Below are 6330 nucleotides of genomic sequence, written 5' to 3'. Positions count from 1 at the left end.
GCCAGGTTCTGCAAAGCCCTTAGGTTGTTCCATGTATATCTCATCATGCAAATCCCCATGCAAGGATGCAGCCTTGACATCCATCTAATACATGTCCAAGTCAAGCTGCGCGACTAAGGCCAAAACCAAGCGCGTCATCTTGACCATAGGAGAAAAGATTTCATCAAAGTCAACTCCATGCTCTGTTTAAAACCCTTAGTGACAAGTCTTGCCTTATAAGCCGGCTTGGGGTTTCCAAGGGTACTTTTCAGCTTGTACACCCATTTGCATGGCAAAGCCTTCTTGCCCTGAGGCAATGCAACCAAATCCCAAGTCATATTCTTGTGCAAGGAGTCTATCTCAGACTGCATAGTCCTCTCCCAGGAGTGACTGTCACCCCTGCACATAGCCTCATCATAGGTGAGAGACTATCCTGCATCTGTAACCAAGATATAATGCATCCAGGGCTCAAATCTATCAGGTGGACGTCTATCTCTAGTAGACCCAGGCTCTGCTGCCTGTGCAGCACTCTGGCCATGTGTACCAACTGCTGTTGCAGGATGTCCAACTCACTATGCAGGAGCATGTGGCTCATCTTGGAATATAACCCAGTGTATCTCTACCATTCTCTCAGGTTGCCTATGCATCTTGTATTCATGGAAGACTACATCATGGTTGCGGATGACTTTCCACACTTGTGGATCCCAGAGGCGGTAACCCATCTCACCTGCATCCCCATAGCCAAGGAAAATGCATTTGACATTATTAGGATCCAACTTAGTATGCTTGTCTTTGGGCACATGGCAGAATGCCTCACATCTAAAGACACATAGATGCGCATAAGACGGAGGTTTCCCAATCCATACCTCCTCTGCAACCTAGAAATCCAAACCACTAGAAGGTGATCTATTTATGACATGCACAACTGTACTGACTACCTCGGCCCAAAAGCCCTGTGGTAAGCCTGCATGGCTAAGCATACTGCATACACGCTCTTGGATGGTTCTATTCATCCGCTCAACCAAACCATTCTGAGGTGGGATATAGGGGGCGGTCAATTGATTCTTAATACCCCTCTCATCACATGATGCTCAAGCACCACCCATAGACTGATAGTGCACGGGCCCACAGACATGTGAATGTACCAATGCCAAGGACTCACTCATGCATGTCCTACCAGACTTCTTATGTGTATTACTAGTCTGTCTACAATAAAGACAATGCTCAGATGAATCAAAACATGCGTAGTCAAGGGGCGGTAAGCATTACAAACCAGAAAGCATTTTCATTCCATTCAAGGACATATGGCCCAAATGGGCATGCCAAAGAGATACATGTGGGATGGAACCCACTGACAAAACATGGTCAACAGAGGACCCATGAACTACAAGAGGATAAAGGCTGCTAGCTTTGGCACCTCTAGCAAGCACAAGTCTACCCCCACGGGTGATCTTCTAGGCAGAATCCCCAAATGAAACATGAAACCCAGCATCATCAAGTTGCCCTGCAAACATAAGACTATGTGTAAGCACAGGAACATGACGTACATCCTATAACAAAAAAGTACTACCAGTAGAGAACTGCAGCCGTACATCCCCAATGCCAACAATAGCAAGTGACCTGTCATCACCCAGGCGAACTGAACCAGAGACAGTGCGGTAGGAGTGGAACCACTCACGGCATGGTGTAACATGAAATAAAGCACCAGAATCCAAAATCCAGCACTGCACATCATAGAGTGAACATCAGTCAACGATGTAGCATCACAAGAACTAGCTGCAAGTATGTACTCCTCATCGGAGTCATCAATCTGCATGACATTTATCTCCTCAATTTTCACACTGGATTTTGCAGACATAATGCTGCGATTAGAGGACTTTTCATGTACTTTGTCTTTCCCCTTCTCTTTGTGCTTCTCATTGCACAACTCATGACATTGTGGGCGTATATTATCCTTTTTGCTGCAATGATGACATGTCACATTAGTATTTCTTCCATGAGGCTTGCTGCGTGACTTAGACCTAGACTTCTGTGAGTCTCTGCCACAGCCATTTCCACGGTCATTCTTGCTATTACCATCTCTACCTCTAACAGTCAAAGCATGCGACACACGAGAGGCATCCAAGTTCTTACTGTTGATCTCTTCCTACAGAAGAGCACTCTCTACATCAGGCAAGTTCAAAATAGTAGCAGGAGCACATAAGGCAAAGCGGAATATATCCCATGACTCACTTAGAGCCCCAAGAAAAAACAATGGAGTAACCTCATCATTAAAGGTAATACCCTGCGAAGTCAAGTTCTTGAGAACAGCATGGAACTGGCTCAAATGAGCAGACATTGCCATATTCTCCTTCATGCGCAAGTCCATAAGCTGCTTCAACCAATACATCTAACTTGCTGGACTTTTCTTGTCATAGAGGTTCTTAATTTTATCCCAAAGCTGCCAAGCACTCTGTGCTTTCTCAACCACATTGTAATGCACATGTTCAATGAGAGACAAGATGAGGGCAGACTTACATAACTCATCAAGCTCATCCCATTCGTCATCAGTCATAGTTTCAAGTTGCTCGCCATGCATCCTTAGTGGCTTTATCTGCGATTTCTGCACCAATAACTACCAAACTTGGCTCTTCCAATAAGCATAATTTGTACCATCAAGCTTAGTGATGTTGAAGATAGCACTGTCAGTGGAAGAAGAACCCATAATGCAGTCCAAAACTGTGCAGACGGTTCAAAACTACTTGCTGTTTTTTGCTGTAAACAGCCAAAAATACCACCAAAACCAAGGAAAAATGACCACGAACTGATAGGTAATGATGTTGTCCACCAAGTACCATCAAAAGTACATAAAATTAGGATGATTCAGTATGAAAATTCCACATCAGTCCATACATAATTGCTTGCTGTAATAAATTACAACCAGGTACAATGAGAGCAAACAGTAGGCAAAATCAATGCACCAAGTCAACCACTGACTGTCAAAGCATAGCCAGCATCAAGCGGGCATAAATCAACATATGACAGTCATACGAACATCGAGCAAACAGCCTAGCATGTCAAACGAATCCGTCAGTAAGCCGGCACACCCCCTGTGTAATAGGGCAAAGTGTACACAACACTGGCAAGACCTGACACAAAGAGGTGTATGCTTAGGGAGTGCGAAGCCCAAATCAGCCCAAGTACATGTATGCGAACCATGGCATATCAACCATGCAACATCCAAGTGAAGAAGATCCCAATCTCAGAAGACTCAAAGTTCAATAGCATAAACCACCCGCTCAATGTCTGTCAAACATCCAACGATGCTCCCACTAGTACAAAAGCCATATGGATCAAGCCAAGAAGCTCAATAAGGGCATATGAGAGCACCAGTGACGAAAGATCCAAGACCAGATATCAATAAGACATCATGAGCATATAGGATCTGTAGCCTCCTATTAGAGCATCCATAGACATCAACTGTATCCCAAATACAGCTCTGGCAAGCCAAGAAATATCCCAAGTAAGTTCTCGGAAGCCAAATGCAAGCCAAGACAAGGCACTAGTAGCAATCGGCTCCAAACAATGTAATTAGCATGTAGTAGTGGCATAGGCCAAGCATGTCAAGACCGGTCAGACATAGGTAGCATACATGCCATATGTACATCCAAGACGGAGCATCAAATGCATTCCAAAGCCGAGCTCAAGCTCAAATGAAGATCTAGAACCAAAGACAAGCTCGATGTCGTACCTCGAAGGTCAATACTTCATTGCATATCCCAAAGACATAGCTCGAAACCAATAGGTATAACCAAACTAGAGGTAAAATCACCTGTCAACCAAGGTAGCATAAATCCCAACCAACAACGAAGTGTTTGCATCTAAATCAAGGCTCAATAGCTCTCAAATAGCATATCCGGGCATAAACCATGATGACCAACCATCAATACATCCAACAGGACACCCGAATGTCAACAAAGAGCATTATGCATAAGCCGTCCATAATAAAAACTTGCTACCCAAACAATGCCCGTCAATAAATCCTTGCATAAATCAAGTTATGGAAGCTCAAACCAAGTCCCAAAGCATCTCAAAACATTGGCAAACATCCCCAAAGTATTTGGGCATCAAATACCAAGCCTCGGGAGCATCACATAAGCTAAGAGCATGACATTTTCTTGCTATAAGTCAACTCAGATCTGTTGCAAAAAATGATGTTATCAAAATTTAGCAGATTTGACATCGCCATCGCGTCCAGAGCGTGCCAAAATTCCAAGTTAAACTCTTACCTTGCCTAAATCAGGTTCCGAATGCTCGAGATATGAGAAAAAATGGGATTTTTGAGCCATATTTTGAAACAAGCGCAAAAAAAACGTGAGCTGACTATGGGGCCTGTTGGTTATGCTAAGGATAAGGGGGCAAATGGGGGCATACAAGGTGCCCAATGAAGCCAAGGAACACCTATAAAGAGCCTATGAGGGCCGGGGAGAGGCGGGAGATAAAATCTTACCTTGGGGGAAAGAAGCCATGGCTGGCATTGAAGCTCCAAGCTCTAGGTCGTCGAACCAAGCTCTATGATCAAGCTCTAATCCAAAGCTTTGATACGAGTTGAAAGGTGAGAAGGATCAAAGCTTGCTTGGAAGTGAGTTATGGCAAAGAGCAAGAGCAAGAAGAGAGAGAGACACAAATGGGAACTCCAACAGTCACAATGTGTGACCGGGCCTTCTTTTATTCAAATTGTCACTAAAAGAATAAAGAATAAAGTGACAGTGATGGGTGCCCACCACCTGCAGTGTGTAGCGGTGGGTACTATCAGTGTAGTAATACACGGGTGGCTAGGCAGAGGCGCCTTTACCCCCAACAGTCAACCTCTTACACAAGATTGTGTTTATGAGTCCAAGCTTCCATCTTGGAACCTAATTCACTTATGTAATAGTTGTCCATGTCACTACGAATCTAGTCTTCATCTTCCAACCTTCATACTGCCATGCTCTAGATTCGTGTTTTTTATATATTAAACAAAGAGTAGATGCAAAACTCTAATAAGAATCAAGAAGACCATTGAGAACAATCTACAACACAAGGGAATTGTCTAGAAAAGTCTTGTAGAGAATAATCAATTGATTCTTAAATTATCCATGGAATTGCCTTCATATATATGTTACTCTCCAATTACTTACACAAATGAGCAACACAAGCCTTATTTCTTCCTTGATACAAAAGTGCAACTATTTTTTTAGCGTTCTTATCTATCTTACATGAGTCAATATGTGGGATCATGATACATTTAACAAATGATGCAACACATAAGTCTTTGTATCTCTACCATCCCAATGAATATGCTCATGAATAGGTGACAACATTGCTTAGTATTAACTGGAGTAGAAATAGAACCTATAGCATCCTTAACAACACATGATTCTATTGTTTTTGTTACATTTGTAGCTTTCATAATACTATCAATACATCTTTCAATTCCATGCACAATGTTCCAAAGCCCTTTTGTAACCAATGCATAACACATTATATAAGCCAATAGTGGATTACTTGTTCTATCCAGCTTGTCCTTATAAATCAATATATGAAATACATCATTATTATCAGTCATGGCCATTAAGTGTATATGATAAAAGAGTTACGTGTATAGAGGAAAAAAATATATAAAACCAACCAATCCTATATAGCAAAGTATAAAGCAGACCATAAGAGCACTTGCATGTAGAACTGATTGTCATAAAAAATTCTACACAATGACAAAATAGCTTGTGTAGTACTTGTAGGACTATAATTGGAGGCCAAAATGAACCCGAATAAAAGAGTTATCAGCCTATGAACACCCCTCAAATCTCATCTCAATTTGAAGAAATCAAGCTAAGGGGTATCTATAACTTTGGCCAAGAGATCTAAGCCCAATTTGATACCAATTGTTAGATTTAGAATTATAGGAATGCACACACACATCTTGGAGAAGAAGAAGCTTGAGAGAGCACAACTCAAAGTGTATTGAGAGGTATCAATAGAGAATATTTATAAGACCAAGTATTCCCTAAAAGTTAATAGGTATATATAAGGTCGAGGGAAAAAAATCTCCTAAAGATGAAAAATAGTGCTTAGGTGGTCCTAAGTGTGTGAACACGCATCAATACTGAAATATGCTAGCAAATTGTGCTCAATAGTGGAACAAGTACAAAGCTCCTATTATTGCAGGAGGTTGACCATACAAGACTGACCAACTCTCACCTAATCGCTCACCTCTCTTCTCCTAAGCATTAGTGACTTTCACATACATGAAAAAGTAACCAATAATTTCGAGATTCTAGTAGATACATCTCAAACTTGCTCATTGTTGCAGTCTCCTTGCAATGCTAATGG

Source organism: Lygodium microphyllum, chromosome 1 (assembly GCF_053477565.2).
Source record: "Lygodium microphyllum isolate KBCC chromosome 1, Lygodium_microphyllum_v1.1.10, whole genome shotgun sequence".
NCBI lineage: Eukaryota > Viridiplantae > Streptophyta > Polypodiopsida > Schizaeales > Lygodiaceae > Lygodium > Lygodium microphyllum.
The sequence above is the reverse complement of the archived record's forward strand: the minus strand, read 5'-3'. Positions refer to the sequence as shown.